The 25,147-nt window shown below is 43.5% G+C and overlaps 1 protein-coding gene across 11 annotated transcripts in view; it reads right to left on the bottom strand.

Moving 5' to 3' along the window:
* Positions 1-25,147, bottom strand: part of ABI1 (abl interactor 1) — a 263,170-nt gene that overhangs the window by 187,232 nt on the left and 50,791 nt on the right. Inside the window, exon 2 of one of the 11 annotated variants that reach the window (XM_029588660.1) lies at positions 5,208-5,295. The exons of the other annotated variants lie outside the window; for them this stretch is intronic. The gene's annotated coding sequence lies outside the window, so the exon portion shown is untranslated. The remainder of the gene's footprint in view (positions 1-5,207; positions 5,296-25,147) is intronic. 11 annotated transcript variants of the gene reach the window in all.

Raw genomic sequence — 25,147 nt, 5'->3', positions numbered from 1 at the left:
TCAGAGAGAAGACTCATAAACCAAGATAAGTTACCGTATTTTCCGGCGTATAAGACGACTGGGCATATAAGACGACCCCCAACTTTTCCAGTTAAAATATAGAGTTTGGGATATACTCGCCATATAAGACTACCCTTCTGTGTCACTACATAGCCATACTGTATGTGGTACCCAGTATACAACAACCAGCCAATCACGGCAAGTGATGTACGTTACCGGCGATTGGCTCCTGTTCACAGGAGCTACCGCTGCCATTGGTCGACCCCAGTGACATAGTAAGGGCAAAGGGCTGTCGGCGCCATTTTGATTGCTGGCAGCCGACGGCCCAAGTCCAGGAGATCGCTCCCAGACCCCCGCTGTACCACCAGGAACTTTTGGCAGGTCTTGGGAGGGTCAGGAGGGTTGGGGGTTTTGTTAGATTTTTATTTTTTTATATATTCGCTCCATAAGACGCAGACATTTCCCCCCCCCCCCCACCACTTTTGGGGGAAAAAAGTGCGTCTTATGGAGCGAAAAATATGGTAATTATTCGCCCTATAAGACGACCCCCGGCATATAAGATGACCCCCGACGTTTGAGAAGATTTTCAGGGGTTAAAAACTTGTCTTATATGCCGGAAAATACGGTAGCTAGGATGACTATGCTTAATGCAAAAGCTAACTCAGATAAATTCCTTCAGTGTTTCTGAAAGTTTAAATGTTTATTGAACCTTAAAGATTAACTGCAAGATGAAGACTTTTTGCATGGCTCAAGTCTTAGATTTCAATCACACATCTGTGCGAATGTTCAAATCTGTTCTCTGCTGCATCATTTGAAATTGAAACAAGAGTGGAAATTGTATTTTTATTTTTTTTTTTACATATTAAATATAACACACACACACACAAAAGGTGTCATCTTGGAAGTAAAAAGACTTTAAACTAAAAATTCTTCAGGATTGTGATCATATAAACAACAACTATGAAGAAAGGGGCAATGGTATCCCAAATATGTTTGACTTATGTGAAGGCTCACCGCCCGTGCTGCCTTGGGTGCCGCTCCACTGCCTCCAGCTCAGGCCCCTCGCGAGTCCTGGATATCCCTGGAGTCCCTCAGTCGCACAGGACTCCCTTGGTTCAGGTCTCCACAGGCCCTGGTTTTGCGGGGCTTCTGGGTTCTCTTTGAATGGAGTGGGGTTGAAGCAGTCCCCCCAACCCCCAAAGATAACACAGAGAGAGAGAGAGGTTCCTCAAAGCATTTTTATAAATGAGAGTAGCTGAATCTGTTACATTGGCTCCGTCCCCTCAGGAGCTGAACAAATGACCCTGCCCCCGCTCTCCAGCAGTCTAACCCCTTGTCACAGGTGCTGGAGCAAAGGCACTGTTTGAGCCCCCCTGGCTCTCCAGTTCACCCGCAAACCCCCTTAACACATGTGCTGGATTAAAGGTACTGTTTGAGCCCCCCGGCTCTCCAGTTCACCCGCAAACACACCTGCCCTAACTTCCCTTAGGGTACAGGTTCTCTGTTTCCCTTTCCAGGCTAGGCTGTGCCCCTGAGACAGCTGGAGGATTCCTCTCCCCCGGAACCTACCTCCATTTCCTTCTCCCCTCTTGCTTCCTGGCACTGGCTTTTTCTGGCCACTGCCGCTACCTAGGCACGCCCTCTTCCTCTAGCTCCCCAGGCTCACCTGTGTGACTCATTAGTGTCAGAGTCTGACACCTGCTCACCTCCAGGCTCTCCCTACAGGTCAGGTGGTGGTTCTAGGAACCTGGGATTTGTAGTTCTCGCCTTCACCTGCTCCTCCTGCTGGCTGGCTCTAGTATTACTAGCCACCATATGGTATCTTATCCATTCCTGCCTCCGGCAGCGCTGCACTACATCACACAACATATATGAATGCATCTTGAAGAAATTAAATAAATTAAAGATACACGGTTTAAAGGGATTTGCTGCTTTCCAATTAACATTTTTCACATGTCCACAGGTATTGTCACTTGTGATGAGATGGATATCTTGAGTTATTTTTTAGTTTCATATTTTTGGTGTAGCAATCATTAACCAACAAAATTTGTGCGTTAACAGGTATAAGAGGGTCACAAAAGTGCCTCAGTCTCAAAAGACCAAGTGTGATGCCAGAGGCAGAGTAGGAGTGGTAAAACTATCTGGCATTTCCCTAGGGGAGATGTCAGTGGTCTGACCAAAAAAAAAAAAAATAGTTTAGTTTAATCCTTTGTGGTTTGAAGTTCAAGCCTCTTTTTTCAAGCCTCACCTCGAGCCACACCCCGAGCCAAGTCCAGCCTTCCATGTCTTCAACCGCGCCCGAACCTTCCCTTGGACTGATTTGCCTGTGACCGGAACATCCTTGTCTGCCACCTGACTCGACCATAGCCTGTAATCTGACCACCCTTGCTTGCTGCCAGCCCTGACAACAGCCTGTCAAGTCATTGGAACCTTTCACCAAAAATCATTTAAGACCTGTCGGCCCCCAGAACCCAACCTGAGAGGAAAGGGGCTGGTAAAAGCGATGCCCCAGCTCAGTCTCTGCCCTGTGCTCTTCGCCAGTTGGCAGTGAGGATCTACTGGGCCTCTCAGTAGGTAGCATCAACCTCACTCCAACACAAGGGTCTACAACTCTAAAACCCACATAAGAAAGCAAAGTTGCTTACCTGTAACCAGGGATTTCTATAGACAGTAGGATAAAGCAGCCATAAACATACAGGTCTTCAACTGAAGTGGCCCTCAGATAAGCCAATGAAGTCACCCTGGCTCACGCTTAGTGAGTCTTGACAGAGCTTAAACTGTAAACCAGAGATAGCAATATGCTAAAGTCTACTAGTCAACTGTTGTTTTGGCCATTGCCCCACCCAATCTGTTGGGATTAAAGGACACAGAGTTGAGACTTGGAGAGGTTGAATTCTCTTGAGGTAATATGCTAGAAGAACTTTTACAGTTCAAGGACTGGAAAACACATTCTTTATGTGCACATGGTCTTGGAAAGAACACAGGTAGCACAATTCACTGGTCGACGTGAACAGCTATCACTTTCAGAAGGAACTTAAGGCAAGTGTGTAGAACTATTATGAAACCAACTCATGTAATTCACTCACAATCAAAGCAGAGATTATGGCCACAAGGAACACCTTCAGGTCACCAATTCGAAAAGTTTGAAGGGAGATTTCCAATGCTAGAACCACACTGAGGTTGCATGGTGCTGGTGGTTTACTGATTGGCGCCTTGGAATGCCACAGCCCCTTTATAAAAACTGACTCTAAAAGATGGAAATAAGAGACAATAGCACTGTGCTACACCTTGATTGAAGGGGTGCAGAAGCCTGATAATGAAAGGAAGAGATATTGAAGGTGGTCCCTAGGACCTCAAGAGAAGGGATCTAGATGACTTGTCTCACACCACGCAGAGAAACTTTTCCACTTAAAACTGTAGGGCTTCCATGTAGGTGGATATCTAGCTGCGCTTATCATGCTTTTCACAGCTCTAGAAAGGAGCAAGGGTATTACTGTGTGTGCAACATTCATGTCGTGACAGTCAAGGAAGGAAGAAAAAGATTTGAGTGGCAGTTTTTCCTATCCTCCTGCGAAACGAGAATCAAAGATACCTCCAACTGGATTGGAGGCTAAACTAAAACAGAGGAGAAAAGTGTACCATGCCAGACACGGCCAAGCCAGGGTTATGAGAATAACCCTCACCTTATCTTGAAGAATCTTCTGGCCAGTCCTGGCAGTGAGTAGAATTGGAGAGTATGTGTAGAGCAGACACTTCATTCTAGCATGAAAGCATCAAGAGCTGATCGGTCTCATGAAAAGAACTAAATTTCAGTTGCCCTCTGACGCAAGCAGATCAATCACTGAGGTTCTGCAATGGAGGTACAGGTCGTCTGAGACCTTCTGATTTAGAGACCATTTGTGAGGTTGCAGGACTCCGCTAACCATGTTTACCAGCATATTCTAAATGCCTAGAAGATAGATCACCAGGAGGTACAAGTTGTGATGACAGATACACAATAAGATCTGTATCACCTCCCCACACCACCAAGATTCTTCTGCCTGAGAGCAGGTGGAACAAAGATTTTAACATGTACCATGTGGCACAAATTCCAGCAAGTTGATCAGTAGATGTATCTGCCACTGCAGAGAGGCTCACATCTTAAGAGTTACTAATATCTGATAAGAATGGTTGGAGCAATTGTTCCCACTGAAGCCTGCTCATGTGAAGGCAAATCAGAGGGACCGCATGGATCACTGCCACCAAATGACTTAGGACAAAGCCTGACCTCCCTGATATAGTCCTGCTGCAGAAGGAATTTGGCAAGACCCATTAGAGTCCCAGTCCTCTTAATAGTCAGGAAAAGCCTTCCTCTGAAAGAAGTTGATCCAGGTTCCTATGAATTGGATCCTCTGGCAGGGTATAAAGATGGGCTTTGAAAAATAACAATGAATCTCAGGGATTGCAGAAGCTGAATCGTTGTGTGGAATGCTTCCAGGACACCTGATAAGGAGAGGCTCTTCAAATTTTGCAAGAAAATAGGTAAATTCTGCACAATGGGGCTATTTTATGCAAATTCTGCATTGCACAGTTGCATAGAATTCCTCCAGGTGTATTCTTTGAGCTTCTGTGTATGTTGCATTCCAGACCCTGAATCTTTGGGGGATGTCCTTCTCTGATCTACTTCTATCCCTTGATGAAGAGGCTGCAGTATTGCAACAAGAGAAAATTAGCAGACTAAATGAGGTTTTTTTTTTATCAGCCATGACATCCTATGTTTCTAAGTTTGTTTTTACAATTACATGTATTCTCTAACTTGAATTTAAACTTATCTTCCACCAAGCAGGCTCCAATTATTGTGTAATTTAAAAAAATATTTTACATAGTGTCTCATTTAGTGCAAGAAAGCCTACTGTACCAATTTAAAGATGTCAGGAGGAAAGGATATCAACTTATGCTACTTATAAAAACTTGGGACTCTTATCTGAGCAACATTCAGTATCTGAACATTGCATGAGCCTGACAAAGATGGGAGACATGACAAAAGATTTTTAAGAAGAAAATATGAAGGCCAACGTAAAACAAACAGCAAAAAAATGTTCAGTTTAGATGTGAGAGGCATATAATTGTTGTGGACAGCAAGTGAAATCAAAGAAAGCAGGTTCTACAGATAAAAATGTATTCTCTGCAATCACAATCTTGATGTTTTGTACCTGATGCTATCTTACCCTGGGTATGGGAGGTGGCTTCCTTTAGATCTATTTTCACAATAGATTGTTACTTTTAAAACTTCAGTTCTTTGCATTGCTCTTAAACCTATACCATAAAGAGAACAATTCTACATAACATGGCACAATGAGACATTTATTTTTGCAACACAATATAAATCAGTATTACATATCTGCCATGCAGCTTTTCTTCTCTCCCAGCAGTGCTATCTGCAGGCAGGAAGAATGCAGTGACCCAAAAAAATAAAAGCATAAAAGCAAAGAGGGATAGAGAAATGGCAAAAATGAATGGGGATAAAGATAAAATTCACCATAATTTCTTGTAACCCTTCATTTCAAAGACACTGCTATATCAGACACGCCCGCCAAACTAGCACACCTTAAGTATCCAATACCTTCAACTAAATCTCTTGGGGCTGCCATACAAGTTATCCTTGCATAGGGAGGGTAATTTCCAAAGCATTTCTATGGAAGAAACAGGGTTTTAGCCTCAGAAATGGGCTTTTACAAGACTGCCCACCCAATATGCATGTAAATGTACGCATACTATTACCCACACTCTGAAGAGGCGCTGTGAGCGGGCTTTGGAATTACTGCATTTTTATATCAGTGTGCGTAATACTGCACAAGAAAAAAAACCTGTAGATTTTACACATTAGTAGGTGTAAACGTTTGTAGGTAGTTTTGATGGGATAATTTTCCAAGGGAACATATACATATACGTTCCCTTTGAAAACTGGTATAAAATCTGCAGATAAAGTACCTACTCGGGAGTTACAAAGTTATCCCCTTAATTTCCAAGCTGTCCACTCAACTAACCACTGTACCAGCAAGTCTAATCTTTCCCTGTATTCCATATCATCCACCACACACAAATCACACTGTGCCCAAACCAGTTCCCACTAATTAGGTTAGCCCCATAACATGGAAATAAAAATATATTCACTATATGCCAGTCATTTTTCTTCTCAGTTTGAAGTTTGTTAGCATACAATGGCCAACATGTTCAAATACTACCACAGAGCCAGAGTCATATACACTGTCAAGATTCTGAAGCAACTGCCAGAGAATTACCCTCTTGCCAGGGAAATACTATTGACTCCAACAATGTTTACTCTTTCCTCTACTCTTGTCCTGGGTCCCCACCCACCCCCTTCCAAAAGCAGCAACCTATAGCGGATGTCCTCCTCCCTTCAACCTAAGCAGTCCTCTCTCTCCTCCTCCCCAGCTTTTAACTCCCTCTCTACTGGGAAGAGCAGAGCCCACCACTGCTGTTTGGAAGCTCTTGAACCCTGGTGCAAGGCAGCTGTTTGAATGGTGTTGTCATTACAAGTTTCATGGGTAGCTCAATAAAGCTGAAATTATGGCTGTGGGAGCCATCTGGGTCTGAAGACCATTCCTAGTACTAAACAAGAAAAAGGAGGAAGAGATAAGGAAGGTAGTTTCCTTAGAAGCTCGGGGGGGGGGGGGGGGGGGAGGAAGATTCAGAGCTTCATGAGTGTGTGGGATTTCATGGATGCCTAAGGGGTAACCTGAGGAAGAGATGATCCAAACAGTTAACAAGTAAAACAAGAATGACCAATAAACCTAGGAGTTTATCATAATGTGATTCTTGGTCAGTTTTTTTTGGGGAAACAAAGTCTTTAAAGGTATGCCAGATGAACAGAGGAAAGATTCTCCCCCCGGTAAGTGCTTGCTCCATTCGGATAGCAGCTACACAATCCCATAGGAGGAGAAGAATTGGCTGCTAGGCAGTATCCAGTCCTGCTCAGTCCTGGGGTCACCTGGCACAAATTTCATTGATTTTATTTATTTATTAAAAATGTATAAGCCATCTATCAACATTTCTATGCAGTTTACTTAAGAACATTCATAATCTGAACATTAAAACAAATACTTTAAAATTAAGCCTCTAAAATCAACAAAAACATGGTATCAACCATTATTAACATCACATTCATACATAAAACCAACCCTGCTGTAAGAACTAACAAACCGAGGTAACAAAATTCTGATCTATGCTTGAGCTAACAATCACACTTAAAAATTAAAACCTGCTAAAAAAAATTTAAAATAGCCTCTGGCATTTTCCTGAAATTTGGTAGACACTCAGACTGAATGCTTGCTTAAATAAGACGGTCTTCAACATTTTCCTTAATCTGACTACTACCTCCCCTTTTAGGTCCTGCAGTAGGTAGGGCATTCCCTACAGCAGATCTGGTGGTGTTCTTCTACCTGCTCCTAATTCCTCCTCTGATCTGCCAATCCATTTTTCCCCTTCCTTCCAAGATTTCACTCTCCCTAGTATATACCTTTAAAGGATATCCTCTAATAGGGATCAAAATTAAGAGCATATGTCAAACTTTTTGAAACAATTTTAAAACCAGGTGTTGATTAAAGCACATTTCATTGCTGGTTCAGCACCATGGACTGGACAGTTCCTGTGATAGATCAAAATTAATAATATTTGAAATGCGATAAAAATGTTTCAATAAAGAAAGATGATTAATTTGGACATTAGTCACAAGTGACAGTTACAAATAATCCTTTATTGTGAAGAAACATATAAGGAAATACACCAGCAAGGACTGGCGATTTTGACAGGAAAAGGAATCTGCCACTGCTTGCCATATATACGTAGATGCCGAAATCAAAATCATAACTTATTATTGGTAGGAGTAAACCTTCAGCAAGTTAACTAGGATCATTCTTAAGAACCAGAAAGCTTATAACTCCAAATCAATCTCTGTTTTCCTTACTTTTGAAAACAGTTTTCCCCTACCACGTCTCAACTGAATACTTTGTTCCTGAAAAGGGCAACAGGTTTTACATTAGTCTAACATGACCTATCATTGTGTCAAGTTAGAAAAACACAGAAACAAAATAGGTGATAATGGCTAAGGCCCCAATATCCTTCCTGCTACAATGTCACAGACTGGGGCGAGCAAACTGGGGTGGGGGGGGGGGGGGGTTTGAACAGCCAGTATACCCCTTTCAGAATTGTTCAATCAAGAAAGAAAAAAATGACCATGCTGTTAAGTCATGAGGGATGGAACTGCCAGATTCTAAAGCATAACCCACAATCACAATCTCACTTGAAGTATGTAATATCTTGGAAGTGTAACAAGCTTATACGATTCAAAAGCAGTGGGTGACCTTCATATTGCACTTTTCAGGCACAAATATTTTCAAATTCATGATAAAGAAATGTGCTGGAGTATAATCAGCAGCCACTGTGTGAAATCCCTCTGTTGATATTCTGAACAAACAGTAATAAATTTTTTTATACATTTTTCTTTTGCAAGTAAAAACAATTAATAAGTAAACTTATCTTAAGCATGCTGAATTTGAAGGCAAAAACAGTAAATTCCGAGTGCCAATGCACACAGACCAGCTTGGTCCGAAGAAGACTGAGCTGGTTTATCTATTAATAGTTCTTACTTGCAGTGAGCTTGTGATTGTAGGTTATATATTTTCTTTCACTCCTTGGTTCATCTATTAGATTCTAAAGCAAGTCATAGCTTAGTCATGTCTCTCTTTAGGTAGACCAGGTAGAGGAGCTGCTTCTGCTGTGGTGGGTCCCACATACTCTGAGGCAGAACTGGACATGAAAGCAGCTAACACAGTGTTCCAAAATCCAAGAGCTGTCATTCCCAGGCTTCCACCCAGGAGGAATTCCTCCTGCCACCAAGTCCCTACACACCAGGAAAGAGATCACAGTTGTTGCCCATAGGAGGTAAAAAGTGGTGAGGTAGAGAAGGGGGAATGGGCAAAAAGGCCAGGGAGAATGAAAAGGTGGAGGAGAGAGGAAGGTAAACAAGGGAGAATAAAGGCAAAAATCATTAAAAAAAAAAAAGTTCAATAAACAAGACAGAAAAAAAAAAAAAAGATGAGCAAACTAAAAAATACAAAAAGAGAAAAATAGGAAAAGTTATTGAAAATTGTAAAAAAGCAAAGACAAAATTGGTTAAGTTGGATGGAGTTATCAGCTCCTAAAAATTTTGGCTGGTATCCAAGTTTTTTGAAACATTTTCCAGCCCTTGCCATTGTGGTATGTGGCATGGAGTGTGTGTGTTGTGTATCTGCTTCTGTTTGAGGTGGGATGTCTGTTTTTGTCTAGGTGTGGTATATGTCTGTCTCTCTCTCGGTCTATGTTTAGGGTATCTGTCTGTCTCTGTGCGTTGGGGGGGGGGGGGGGGGTGTCTGTGAGTCTATGTCCGTTTCACTCTGTCAGTCTGGGTGAGGGCAGTTTCTCTCTGAATATAAGGTCTCTCTGGATACAGGTTGCTGCCTCTTTTTTGCCCGTGTGTATACATGAGCTTACTCCTTTCAGCAACTTGAGGAGAAACAAAATGGGAGCTTTGAGCTATGACTGGCAGTGTGGCTGCCTAGTGAAGTTGTGTGTCTGTGTGTGCTTATCCTACACCTTCTTCCCTCATCTCCTTTCTGGATGTAAAGCATACAGATAACTGGAAAGGCCAGGTGGGGGGGTGGAACCCCAAATCAAGGGAATGAACTAATGTTGATTAAAGAGAACACATTTCTTCATAATAAGAGCTCCTGGAAAATGTAGTGAGATGATGCAATCTGCATCTCAATTTTCCTAGAGTTTAGTCAGTTACTGTGGCTATGTTTAAAAAAAGATACCTATTGGAAGTTTTTAAAGTGCTGCCAAAGTCACTCTCACCACTCTCCAGGGTTTATTACTTACTACCTCAAAAAAAACAAACAAACAAAAAAAAAATTAGGAGAGTTGCTTCAATAGTCTATTGAGAAATGACTACTTACCTAATAATGTCTTTTTCCTTAAGGTGGATAGATTCAGGACCAGTGGGTTATGCACCTCTAGCAGCAATTGGAGACGGAGCACACAGATGTCAAAGTGTATATAGTACTAACATGACATCAGCCAGCCAGTATTCTCTTTAAAAGCAAAAAACAGACTAGCAATATACTTGATTAAAAACAGATAACCATTTCTGTACTCAACCAACAAGAACAGTGAACTCAGGCAAGAGCGTTTGCATACTGGTCTAGGGACTGGATGAACACTTATTAGTAATCCCTTGGAATATGGACCATCACACAATCATTCGGCAGCCAAGGGCAGGAAGCTGAATCCATCTATCCACCTTAAGGAAAAGGAAATTATCAGTTAAGTAGTAATTTCTCATTTCCTGGCATGTGGATAGATGGATTCAGGACTAGTGGGATGTAACTAAGCTACTCCCGAATAGGGTGGGAGGCTGCCTGCAGTCCAGTCAACACCACACATGCAAAGGCTGCGTCCTCCCAGGCCTGCACATCCAGATGATAATACCTGGGAAAGGTGTGTAAGGAGGACCACATCACAGCTTGGCAAATATCAACAGGAGACAGCAATCTAATCTCCGCCCATGACGCTGCCTGAGCCCTAGTGGAATGAGCACAAACCTGAGTAGGCAACATTTGTGACCATGACTACCTCCTTAATCCAGTGAGCTATTGTAGCCCACCAAGTCGGCTCCCCCTGTTTACCTCTACAATGAAAGATAAACAGGCAATCGGTCTTTCGGAAAGGTTTAGAAACCTCACAACATGTCTCTTTCCCTATCTAGCGACGGCAGGGAAATGGACTGATTCAAGTGAAAATCCGAGACCACTTTAGGCAAAAAAGTAACAGTACGCAGCTATATCACCCCTGGAGTCACCCGAAGGAACAGCTCCCAGCAAGACCAGGCCTGTAGCTCATAAAATTTGATGCGCAGAAAACACCGTTTAAGGTCAGTAACCGAAATGAAAACCTATGCAACGGTCAAAACGTAGGGCCCGCCAAGAAAATCAACACCAGATTAAAATTTCACAACGGTACCAGAAAGATGTTTCACTCCCCTCAAGAAATGGGCCATATCTGGATGAGCCAATAAGGATTCACCATTCACCCGGCCCCTGAAACAAGCAAGAGCTGCTACCAGTATCTTCAAGGAATTAAGGGCCAATCCTTTATTCAACCCATCCTGCAAAAATTCCAAAATGAGCAGGATCTTCTCTGAACAAGGAAGCACTCCTCGATCTTCACACCAAACCTCAAACACTTGCTAGACCCGCACATAGGACAAGTTAAGTGGAAAACTTGTGCATGTAACAAGGTAACAATCACTGCAGTGGAATATCCATGCTTCAGCAAGTGAGCTCTCAAGGGCCATACCATAAGACAAAGAGCGGGATCTTCGTGAAGAACAGGTCCCTGCTGCAACAAATTCCTGTGCACCGGAAGGGGAGAGTATCAGAAGCCTTCACAGATCTGCATACCATGGTCTCCAGGGCCAATCCGGTGCCACCAAAAGCACCATCCCTCTATGACCTTCAATCCTCCAAACTATTCTGACCACCATGGGCTACAGGGGAAAGGCATATGCAGCTTGTCCTCCAGCCAGACCTGCATGAGACTATCGATACTCAAGGACTTCAGATCTCTCCTGCGACTAAAGAATTGAGGAACCTTCATATTGTGAGAAGCTGTCAGCAGGTCTAGAAATTGAAGACCCCAGCGATCCACTATCAGCTGAAATGCCTTATTTGACAACACCCATTCTCCTAGTCCAGACCCTCCCTACTGAGAAAGTCTGCCCTTACATTGTCTTTTCCTGCCATGTGGAGGCAGAGATCTCCTAAAGATGCACTTACACCCATTCCATACGTTGGAATATTTCCTGTGACACTTTGCTGGCTCTTGGTTCCTTCCTGCCAATTGAAGTAAGCCACCGTTGTCAGACATTACCCGAACTGCTCGACCATGAAGCCTGCTGCTGAACTGCAAGCACACCAACCGGCCTGCCCAGGCTTCCAGCCGATTGATGTCCCAGAGAGACTCTTCTGTATTCCAGCACCCTTGCGCTGTTAGTTCCTGAAAGCGAACTCACCAACCCTGGAGAGTCGCATATGTCGTGGGTACCACCAACCAGCCTGGCGATGTCAGATTCCCTTTCTCAAATTAACTGCTTGCAACCACCACTGGAGGCGAGAGCAGACTTCCATTGGCAGGTGGAGCCGAATCAAATAGTCCTAAGTCTGCAGGTTCCAACAAGACAGCAAGGAGTGCTGAAGAGGAAGTATATGTGCCCTCGCCCATGGCACAACTTCCAGGGTTGCTGCCAGAGTACCTGCAGATAGGACCACATTGTCCAACATATAGTGCTCATCAAGAGACTCACCTGTGCCACCAATTTCTGAATACGAGCTTCTAGCAGGAAAACTTTGTCCTGCTGTGTGTCAAACCAAACACCCAGATACTCCAACGACCAAGATGGCTAAAAGACTTTTAGTTGGGTTTGCCACCTGACCAAACTCCTGCAACAGGGAGATCATCTTATGGGTCACCAGACTGTTCTCTTCCAGAGACTTGGCTCGAATCATCCAGTCATCCAAATACAGGCATACCAGGATCCCATCCTCTCAACTCTGCCGCCACCTACCACCATTACCTTGGAGAAAGTTCTGGGAGCAGTGGCCAGACCAAAAGGACCTGACGCTGATAATGGCATTCCAACACTGCGAAACGCAGAAAACATTGGTGCTCCAATCAGATGGGTATATGAAGGTATGCCTCGGAAAGATCCAAGAAGGTCAGAAATTCCCCCAATATCACAGACAGCAAAGTTTCCATGTAAAAATGAATCACCTGCAAATGACGGTAAACTCTGAGATCCAGGATGGGATAAAAAGTGCCCAAGGAGAGTGGCTCAATGAAATAGATTGAACATCGACCCATATTTTCTTGAGACATGGGTACTGGAACAGCCCTCAGACTGAAAAGCCTTGACAGTGTACACTCCATTGCCTGCTTCTTGTGCAGGGAGTGGCAAGGAGACACAATGAACATGCCCTGAGGAATACTGCGAAACTCCAGCGCATATACCTCTCGTATCACCTCCAGGACCCACTGATCAGATGTAATTTCAGCCCACCTCTGATAAAAGAGAGAGAGAAGTCCCCCTATTTCCTGTTCCAGGGGGTGGGTTGGCAAATCTTCATTGGGAGGCTCGGAAGGTACCATTACCCAAGCCCATGCCCTGCCTGGGCCGAAAGGACTGAGACCTCCCAAAAGGCTGAGTCTTCTGAAAGGTTGCCCCTCTGTAGGAATGAAAAACGCTTGTAAACTCTAAGATGACCCCCTCATACCAAAGGGACACGGCGACTGCTTCTTATCCTCCAGCAACCGAGGAACCGGGGATTTGTCCCACTTACTGGCCAGTTTCTCCAACTCGCTCCCAAACAAGAGCAAGCCTTTAAAGGGCAATTTCGTAAGATTAGCTTTGGAAGTCATGTCGGCCAACCAATTTCTCAGCCATAACTGACACCTGGCCGCTATTATTGAAGCCACTCCTCAGGCCAAGGTGCAGACCAAATCGCAGCCCAAATCTGTTAAAAAGGTGGCAGCAGGTTCCATAACTGCCCTGGAATTCACACCAGAGTCATCAACCTTCTGAGAGAGAAGCAAACAAGAGCGAGCCACCAAGGAACAACAAGAAGCTATTTGTAAAGTCATTACCACTGCTTCAAAGGCTTGCTTAAGGATGGCTTCAATCTTCCTATCATGCACATCCTTCAAGGCCATGCCTCCCTCCATGGGGATAGGCATCTGTTTAGAGACAGCACATCCACTTTCTCACCACTGGATCCAAAGAGTACAGGCCTTCCAAGGTCTGACCCCCTTTGAAATTTGCCTCTGGGGCATCCCACTCAAGATCAATCAATTCTTGAATGCCTCTATAACAGGGAAAAAACAAGAGACTTTATGCAAAGAAACCAAAATGGGATCTTTCTTTGGTTCAGACATGGAATCTGCCCCAGGTTCTTCCAGCATCTTCAATATCTGGGACATCAAGGCCAGCAGATCATCTCTATGAAAGAACTACAACATAGTCCTATATAGTGCCAATCCCGGAAGAATTTCCCCATCCTCCAGAGAGTCGGGATCTGCCTCATCATCAGTGCCATCCGGATTCCTATCTGGAGTACTTGCAGTCAATCGAGATGTACTCTGGCACTTAACAGTAGTACCGGAAGAGGGAGAGGCAACCGCCTGAGAATCTGACCCGCCCGGATTAGATGGGGCTGAGGACAGCATCTGATGAAAGGATTGCAAGCCTTGAAAAAATTCTACCCAAAAAAAGGCAGAAGGATCCATGCCAAAACCAGAAAATACTTGTGCTGCGCCTACTGAACTGCCATCCCCTGCTGAGGAACCAGTCTAGGGAATTCCAAGGTCAGGCATCCCCTCTTGATATGTCCTTAACCAGACCCTCAGTCAGGCTGGGAAGAACCAGGTTAGTAAAATCAGAGGAAGATAATTCTCCCTAAGCCTCTAAGCAACGCTGGCACAAGTTAGAGGGCACGCCAGGCTGAGATGCTCGAATATGACAGGCAGCACAGAGGCAAGGCGCTTAAGATTCTTAACCACCAGCGCCATTAGTCTGTCAGTACGCTTAAAAGGCGACTGAAGATGCACGTCCAGCTGAATTCTCATTAAAAAATTTAAGTGCACAAAATGTAAGGGCCCCAAGGCTATGCGCCACAAAACTTAAGCAAAGAGTCACCACGCTAATCCTGGACGTACAAACAAATGTGTTACTGAATGTACGCACAGGTAGCACACCCAAAGGAAATTGGATGCAGGATTCAGACGCACAGCCAGATGCACTTGCACACACAGACTGTCCTGCAGAGGGCAGTCGAATGCGCAGAGAAAAAAAAAAAAAAAAAGCGCACAAAAATGCCACTGCGGCCTACCACGCAGTGCACAAGTAGACACCACGGGGCCTAGCCCACTCGGGCTGCTCAACCCGCCAGGCTGCCCAGGTCTCTTAACCATCACGGGAGCAAACATCGGAACAGCACACTGAGCACAGAGACCGGAAGTCCTACAATAACCTCTCTGACTTTTTTTTTTAAACCTTACTTGAGCTCAACTTTTCCCAGCCGAGTACAGCGACAGTCTCCAGTTGCAGGAAGGAGAGGGCATATACTGGGCCCGCCGTGCCCGGCTTCCTACACCCACTGCCTTTCAAATGTTTATATCAACTAAGACCACATCAGCTGAAAAACCAGCTACCAGACCAAGGCACTCAGAGGGAACACGGATGAGTGGTATATGAGAAATGAGAAATAAATAACCTCAGGAATTCTCAACTGGGGGGAGGGACCATTAGGTGACACCACAGGAGAGTGGGGCAACTCATACCTCCTATTAATTCTCTAAATTTCAAAGCAATCTCCTGTGGGGAAATGCACATCCACCATCTGCTGGAGATGAAGAATACTGGCAGACTGATGTCACTACAGGACTATATATACTGTGACCTTAGCTTGCTCCATCTGCTGGTAGAGGTGCATAACCTACTGGTCCTGAATCCATCTATCACATGCTAGGAAGGGATAATTTGGATTTAACAGTTATCCTGGAGACCTATGACATTGACCTGGCATCACCTTCTACTTTGTAAATGTTGCTCTTGACCTAAAGAACAGTCAAAGAGCCACTCTAAGTATAAGGATGGTGCTTTCTTTTAAACTGCAAAGTCAGGATATTCCCAGATGTAGCTAAGGCAATGCAAAGAAAGAGGAAACAATTTCTGGTCATGAGGCCTAAAGGGTTGCAAGTGAGTGCTTCATTTATATTGCATTTCCCATGTAAGTGTATTGTTACTTACCAAACAAATATATTTTTTTTTATTCATCCCAGTTTATGGACTAAGAAACAAAATGTCTCTGGATACCTCCCCAGTTCGACCTCTTGATACAAACTCTGCTACCCCTTAATAACCCATCTGAATATCTAGCTGGAATTGCTGCTCAGTGTTTATCTTGGGCTGTTTTGTTTCCTTTTATAATACTTTACACTTGGATCTCTCTGATCTTGGTATACTATTTTGCTTATAATAATTTATTATTTTCCTTTATGCTCTTAGGATTTTAATGAATTTTTTTTTATGATTCTTTTGTCCTTAGTTTTTTCTCTGTACAAGCATGCTGCTTATTGTACAAATGATTACATGAATAAATATAGCTGAACAATTACAAACCCCATTTTCAAAATGCCAGGCATAGAAGGCATCACCTTTTTTCTCCTAGTTTTGTCTCTGCATTCTTCTGGCTCTAGCCACAGTTTGTCACACCATTTTGCTACCTTGAGTGAGACACTACCAGCACCAAAGTTTCTTCTGGTTGGTGCAAACCAGTTTCATTTCCTCACTATGTACTGATTCATTGGATATCTGTACCCCAAATAGGATTGTGCAGTTTTTTTTGCACTGAACTTGCCAAATGCTCATGGTTTCTTAGCTCGGTGTTTCTCAATCGCTGGTCCACAGAACAGTGGTAACTGCAGGGAGATATTAAAAACAAAAATTAATTTTAAAAAAAAAATTTTCGCTCTCTTTCTTCCCTCTCCCATGGAGCCAGCTACCCACTCACTGAAGACAATTCTGCTAAATCCTCTACCCTGTCACCTCCCACCAGTTGGAGCCAAACCCAAAGCCTGATCACGAGACAAGAGAGCCAGAGGCTGTCAACTTGTACTTCTACTTAATGTTTGGATACCTGCCACCTGGATTGGCCACTGTTGGAAACAGGATGCTGGGCTTGATGGTCTGACCCAGTATGGCAATTTCTCACGTTCTTATATACTCTGCTCTCAGGCCCTGGAGTATCCCCACCACCTTCTGACTTGCATACAGAGGCAGAGTCAGAGCAGAACACATGCTGACAATCTCTGGCTGCATTCCTTGAGGGAATTGGGTATTTGCCATTGGCCACCATCACCACCCATGTGGCTTACATCTGGCTGAAGGAAAAAAAATATAATTATCCAACTGCTGAGTTGAAAAGTCACTGCTCCCTGCTCCTGATAGAGTCTATGCTGGCCCAAAGAAAAAGAGTCACCACCACTACCCTCTTCCAGTGAGGCCTGCTTCATGCCGAAAAACAGCCACTGCCTAACTAATGCTGCTCTCTGCTCCCCCCCCAATGGGCTTCAACCAGCTGGGGCCAAAGATGTGACCAGCAGTGCTGTCCATCTCCTCCTTTCCTCCCTCACCAGCCCAGCTAGTGAGAGCATGGGGCCAGTGGTTGGGTGCTTCAATCTACCCCTCTTTTTCTGCTCCCACTTCTCCCTTCCCTGCAGTTTAATCAATTGATATGACCATTGCATGAAGAATGGGTTAGATTAAACCATTCAACTGCCAGCTACACAATCCTGCTGGCCAGGCTGATGAAGGTGAGAAATAGGCCCCAAAATCAGGCAGGAGATGCAAACAGCTTTCGAGCTTGGCATGGTTGGGGGGGGGGGGGGGTTGCAACTTGAAAAAAAAAATTTTTTTTAAAGTTATTATTCTCTTCAGTTTTCCTTTTAGTTGTGTAGCTGAACAGCCACCAAAATTTAAAAAAAAAAAAAAATGTGCCTCCTCAAAATGGCTGGGTGTATCTGAGGTAGGCGATGTCCCTCATGGAATGTTAAAGTTGCCTGGGTCTGGACTATGGCCAGGTAAACCATTCTACCCATGGACAGATGGCTCTGTGTTTTCAGTGCTCCAGGGTACACTGCCTAGAGGAACTGTGTTAGCCTCTTAGAAGCTGCAGTAGATACTCCTCCCTTAATTCAGAGTACTCTGCCTTGCTAGGACATGAGTTGAGCAGGAGCTCCTCAGACTCCCTCATTGGCCCAAATTGAAGCCATGAGGTCGAGCAATACAATCTGCCCTGCATGGAAGGAAAAAGCAGCATCATTCGCTGACATTGAAAAAAATCTTTAGTCAGCTCTCGACACAACGAAACACTTGAGAGGAGACAGATGCATGCATAAGTCAACATCCTCGTTGACAAGTTCTTTCCGTGCTGTCTGATGACACCATCCACATGTAATGGCTAACTCAGCCTGCTTATTGACACCCTCAAATGTGTCCACATTGCTGCAGATCTTAGTGTCATCTGCAAAAGACAAACTTGTCTTGCTAGCCACACCAATACTGTTCTCACAGATAGTCACACTTCTTTCCTCAAAAGAAAATTCAAATTTACCACTACCCTGTTAATCACTCAGTTCACCACTTTCGGATCCACTCCCAGGCTGCTCAGTTTATTTCTGAACCTCCCTTGCAGACAGAATCAAACACTTTCATGAAATCTAAGTAAAACACAACCAGCACATGACCCAAATCTTTAAAACAAAAATATGCATAAAATAAACTCAGCCTGTACTGTACTACGTAAACTAAAACATGAACTTCAATTTCACGACAATGACCAAAAAGCACACACACATACACATGTACTGGACACATAGTAATACAACACAAGGCAGAATTAGCACATGTTTGAAACTCCTGAGCAGTAAACAAAACTTTAACCTTAGGTACTGACCATTCACCCAGCATTCCCTCACTTCATACCTGGATTGGTAAAAAAAAAGGCTGGGCAATGCTGACTGCACTTTCGAGACCTGCATCAGCTTTCCCCTGCATGAGAGGCAAGTGAATGAAAAATTTACTTGACTTTTGCCATTTTTATGTGCTTTTAAAGTAGCTTGCTTTGGAATGCTTATCAAAGCTGCATAAATGGTCCATATCAAAAGGTTGAAGCATTAATGATTGGGATAATTCAGGCCCTTTTATTATGCACATGAACAGAGAAAGCAGGAAAGAACGGCACAGAAAATATACCCATCTCTGCACCCACCTATACATCGGTTATCCAGCTTTACAAACTGCTATTCTTAAAATTTGCGATCTCCTCTGAGTAGTTACATAACAGAATCTTCTTCCCAGTGGAAATTCTCTTGGTGTCAATACGGAGGTATTCTGAATGCCACTTCCTTAGGAGGACACAATCTTATCTTCCACTGGATTAATTGTGACTTTGCCCTCCCGCAGTCTCAAAAACAGCACTTCTTGAACCAGAAAACTGCCTTATCCACTGTGCTTATTCAAACAAACAATGTTATTTGCTACGTACAGGACTGCTGAAATTAAACTGGAAACACGAATTCTAAAAGCTGCACCCCCCTAGATGTGAAATCAAATTTCAGTTTTCCCATTACTGAAAATCCTCCTTCCACATAGCACCCCATGTATGCAAAACTTTGCAATAAGCTCCTCATGAATAGTGTTGCAAAAGCTGCCAGCATTAGGATAATCAGGCCAAAACTCTTACTAAGCAACCACCATATCAATACTGCTTAGCAAGAATGAACTATCTAAGCACAATACTCCTCTTTAACCAACTGGCATCTCGCTTTCTTACCAGCCCTGCCAGCTAACTGCACTTCACCAGCCAGCAAAACATAGCATAACCAAGGAAAATCTGCAAGTCTCTTAAAATATTAAGAACACAATTTGATTTTACAAAACCAATAAAGGTATCTAGCACTTGTCAGCCATTTGGTTACTCAAACTGACTACTTTAAATATTTTAAAAGAGAAAGGGACTGATTTATCATAAATCATGTTGTGCAAATCAGTGATGTGCATCATCCTCAGCATTAGAAAAAGGTGTTCTAAATTAAATGTTATATTTCGAGTTAGAGGAATTGAAATTACTTGTGTTCTCAATGTATATAATATTCAGATCTGTGCCATAGGGCTCATTTAACCGTTCTTGCTTTGATCCAGGACTGCTCCCTTGCGCTATCATGCTGCTTTTCTGGCTAGATAAAACACTTCAGCGAACTATCATGCCATTCTTCCATAACTGTATCTGTGCCCAAATGACAATTCAATTCAATGCCCTAAAGATTTTAGAATTTCTCATGTTTTTGCTGCTCTCTTGTAACAGAGGAAGTCTCAAAAAGGTAGGTAGGCAGGTAGGAATACAACTATGTAAAGGTCAGATGTGAACAATGGTTTACAGGAATAATCATAGGGTTAGCTTAAAATTCTATAAATGAACTTCGTTTTCTGTTTGGTCAGTATTACCAAAGGAGAGGAAAATTTCCAAGTGCCAGGTCCCACAGTTACCTAAAAATTGGTGCATGATGCTCACCACTGCAACCTGGGACTGCTACTTGCCACCAAAGAAAATTCTGGAAGAAAACAGGGTAGAAAGAAGAGAAAAATAGAAACAAAGCAAATAAAATATATAAATAGCAAAATTTAAAAAATTCTGAAACAAAACAAGAAAATAAGCAAACAAAAATTTAAAAAAAAGTTTAAAGGAAAAATATATTTGTCTGGTGATTAACATTTTCTGATTAATTTTCCACCCTTGTTGCAAGGATACTTCAAAAGTATTATCCTACAATCACAAGGGATAACCATTTTGAAAGCAAGGCTTCATGTGTAATCACTGAAATTTATAAAGGGGTGAAAAAAATAAAAACTTATAGTCACTTACACATAAGTCTTCTTTCATGCTGTTCAATTATATTATAGAAACATAGAAATGACAGCAGAAGACGACCAAATGGCCCATCCAGTCTGCCCAGCAAGCTTCTACACTTTTCTTCTTTTTTTTTTTTTCTCTCTCATACTTATCTGTTACTGTTGGCCTTTAGTAACCTTTTGGTTCTATTTCCCTTCCATCCCCGCCATTTATGTAGAGAGCAGTATTGGAACTGCTTCTAAGTGAAGTATCAGGCTTAATTGATTCGGGGTAGTAACCGTCGTAACAAGCAAGCTACACCCATGCTTATTTGTTTACCCAAACTGTGTAATTCAGTCCTTGTTAGTTGTTGTCTGAATATAAAATCTTTTCTTCATTCCCCCCTGCCGATGAAGCAGAGAGCTACACTGGATATGGATATGCATTGAAAGTCAAGTATCAGGCATTTTTGGTTTGGGGTAGTAACCTCCGTAACAAGCAAGCTACTCCCCACTTTTTTGTGAATGCAAATCCTTTTTTCCACATTTCCTCTTGCCGTTGAAGCATAGAGCACTGTTGGAGTCGAAGTACCCGTGTGTATGTCTATTGAATAAGGATATTATCTCCAGGTATTAGCTGTCTTTCCCGCAAGCCACCCAATACCTGGAGATACTACCCTGGGTCTAACTTGCATTAAAAGATAAGATATCAAGTGGCCATAAGACTCTTCCAAGGCTATACACTGTAGGCTCGTTTTTAGGGCCTTATTAAATAAAAATAGTATGTGTGTGAGGGCGGGGAGGCAGAATAGGAAGTGGTACTATAGTTGCAGCAGCAGTGGCATTGCTCAGCAAAAAAAAAAAAGTCTAGTTCCCAAGACCTGGGCCTCTGCTCATCAGGCCTGGAGAAAGTAACATAGAAACTGAAGGCAGATAAAGATTCAAATAGTCTATCCAGTCTGCCCAGCAAGCTGTTCAGGGTAGTTACTCTTGCTCCATGCAGGTTACCCACCCCCAAGCAGAAACGTTACACCTAAAGTTAGCACAGGTTACCCTGTTTCTTCATTTCCAACCTCTCGCCTATGTGTCAGCACTCTCAGCACCATACTGAGGTCCCATGACACAACAGGAGGCCGCAGGGGAGGCTTCAACTGAAGCAGACCCTACATAAAACACCCCACTATGGGCTGCACAGAGATGGGTAAACCATCCACACCCTGGGGATAGACAGACGTGTTCTGCCTGATCACTCGTGTTTTCTTAAAATGCTGCCAGGAGCATGTAAACTTATGGGCACAACTGTATGATGCTAGAAAGGGTCAGCCTAGGCAGTAAGTGCAAGAATCTAGGTAGTAAGATGCATGAATGGCCTCCCAAAGGAATTGGTGGAGGCAAAAACAGTAATGGAATTCAAGAATGCTTGGGATAAAAAACACAGATAGTCCAGAAAAATGGATAAGGCAAAGATGAAAAAATCTGAGCTGATAAGATGAGTCTTGCAGTCTGCTTTTGTATTCCACATTTCACTTTTACAAGTTAAATAAAGGAGCGACTGGCTAAAGCAGTGTTTCCCAAACCTGCCATATTGACCGCCACAGCCAGTTAGGTTTCAGGATATCTATCATGAATATACATGAGATATTTACATATACTGCATCTCCAATATATTCAAATATACCACATGATTATTCATGGTCGATATCCTGAAAATCTGACCGCCTGTGGGGGTCAATAGGACGGTCTCTACCAAAGTAGAGACTCAAGTAGCAAGAGATTCCTGTTCTATGTAACGGACAGAACCTCATGACGGACACTGCTCCAATAATAAAGCAGCACAAAATCATGAGTAACCAGAATCTAAACAGATTAACACACAAAAGTACATGTTACTCAAATTACCATAATGTACGTTTAGATTTCTGCAGACATGCGTGGAGCAAGTCTGTCCTTGAACAGGTCCTAACATGTTGCATCTCTCTGTGGTCCTTCATTACACCGGACAAACATTCCACACATTGTGATTAATGAAAGGCCAGCACTATGAGCACAGCAAAAAAGGGGGCTTGGAAATATTACATCATGCAGAAACAAGTCCACTGTCCATCTACCCACTGCATGTATTAAAACACATCCTAGTGTGATTACTCACGTTTTTTCTTATTGTAAGAGAACAGGCTTTCTTCTAAATGTATCTTTGTTCCTCACACTCAACTGAGGTGCATAAATGTTTAGCCTGTTGATTACATTACTTCGGAGAATACATTTGTCTGCTAATAGGAAGGAAACCCCCTCATTACCTTCCCAGGGGTGAAATCCAAGGATCGGAATAAATACTACATCCTCTACTGGCTTCTGCTTTTCTTCCAGGCTTGCTGAGCAAGCAACTAGCAGAGAAGGAGAATTTCTACATTCCATACCACTAATTTAGCTTCAAGGCTTTTTAAAATATGACATTTAAAACCTAGACAGGGAAGATTAAATTCTTTCCTGATAATTTTCTTTCTTCGAGTCCTGTTAGACCAGTCCATTACTCTTGGGATTTTCTCATTCCTCAGCTGCCAGTGACAGAGTTCACACCTGTTTTATGACTTCATCTTTAGCATAATGGGAGAGAGAGAGAGGAGTGGTTTGAGACCCTCATCAGTAGCCCATCAAAGCCACTGGACAAGAATTCCCAGTATACCCCTCTTCCTATATACACACATATATTATGCATGTGTGTTTATAAGAGGGGTACATATACATACATATTTTTCTTCACCTGCTAGACCAATCCATTCCTTTTGGGAGATAGCAGAGTTGCTTACCTGTAACAGGTGTTCTCCTAAGACAGCACGATATTAGTACTCACACATGGGTGACATTGAATAGAGCCCAGCATGGAAAACTTTTGTCAAAGTTTCTAGAACTTGGACTGGCACACTGAGTATGCCCAGCATGCCACTATCCACGCAGGATCCCTCTTCAGTCTCATATCATAGAATTATGAAAAAATAAAACATAGGAGAAACCCAACTCCATGGGATGGCAGGCAGGTTTCGTGAGGACTAAAATCCTGCAGTCCTAGAAGAACACCTGTTACAGGTAAGCAACTCTGCTTTCTCCTAGGACAAGCAGGATGGTAGTCCTCACACATGGATGAATCCCTAGCTACAGGCTGTTCCCAAATAATAACAAGACCAACCAGCATCTAACCAAGTGCCGACAGGCACAACACCACTGGTGCTGTTGATAACAGTGAGACAGCCCGAACCTGAACAATGGGCCATAGGTAGGAAGAGTTGGATTCTACATCTGAAAGATTCTGGAGGACAGACTGGCCGAAGCTGCTATCATATCGGCCATTCCTGTCCAAACAGTACTGGGCGGCGAAAGTGTGTAGAGATCTCCACGTTGCAGCCTTGCAAATCTCAGCCCACTTGAGAGTGGTCCCCAGGGTCATTGACGTCGCCATGGCTCTGACAGAATGAGCCTCGACATGGCCCCCAAGCTGCAGTCCTGCTTGTGCATAGCAGAAGGAAATGCAATCTGCCAGCCAATTAGACAGGGTCTGTTTGGCAACAGCCACTCCTAATCTATTCCTATCAAAAGAGGTGAAGAGTTGCATGGATTTCCTGTGGCCTGCTGTCCACTCCAGGTAGAAGGCCAAGGCTCTCTTGCAATCCAAGCTGTGCAGAGCCTGTTCACCCTGATGCGAATGAGGCTTGGGAAAAAAAGTGGGTAGGACAATAAACTGGTTAAGAAGGAAGTCAGTCAACCACCTTATGCAGGAATTTAGGGTGCATACGCAGAATCACCCTATCATGAAAGAACTGTGTGTACAGTGGATACGTCAAAGCCTGAAGTTCACTGACTGTGTGCTGAAGCGACCGCAACCAAAAACATTACCTTCCGGCTCAGGTACTTCAGATCACAGGAGTGCAGTGGTTTGAACAGATCCTTTCATGAACCGAGCCAACACCATACTGAGGTCCCACAACACAAAAGGAGGCCAAAGGGGAGGCTTCAACTGAAGCAGACCCCGCATAAAAACACCCCACTATGGGCAGCACAGAGATGTATGAACCATGACTGAGCTGGTTTTCAAGCCTGCATCCAAAAGATGCAGTAGGTAATCGAGCAGTTTTGGCGTAGAGCAAAAGAACAGATCTAAGCCGTGACGCTCACATCACACAGAAAATCTCCTTCACTTCAGTCCACAAGACTTCCCGGAAGCCACCATGACTCGAGATACATCGTCCAACAGGTCAAGGGACTGCAGAATTAGCCTCTCAACATCCAGGCCATTAGAGAAAATGCCCTGAGGTTGGGATGGTGCAGGATACCCTGATCCTGCGTGACGAAATCAGGGGAAGTCCACAGACTGATCAGTTCCTGGACAGATAGATCCCACAGGAGCAGGAACCAGATCTGCCTTGGCCAATGAGGGGCTATGAGTATCATGGGCCCCCTGTCCTGTCGGAGCTTCAGGAGAGTCTTCATCACCACAGAGGAAGTGGAGGATACACGTAGAGAAAGCCCTTACCCCAATGGCAAGCAAAGGCATCCGAGGCTGGTTTGCCACCCTGCCATATACAGGGAGCAGAATTCTCACCTTGCTGTTGCAGG

The sequence above is a fragment of the Rhinatrema bivittatum genome, chromosome 2 (assembly GCF_901001135.1).
Source record: "Rhinatrema bivittatum chromosome 2, aRhiBiv1.1, whole genome shotgun sequence".
NCBI classification, from domain to species: Eukaryota; Metazoa; Chordata; class Amphibia; order Gymnophiona; family Rhinatrematidae; genus Rhinatrema; species Rhinatrema bivittatum.
Note: the sequence above shows the minus strand (reverse complement) of the source record. Positions and strands in the feature narration are given on the sequence as shown.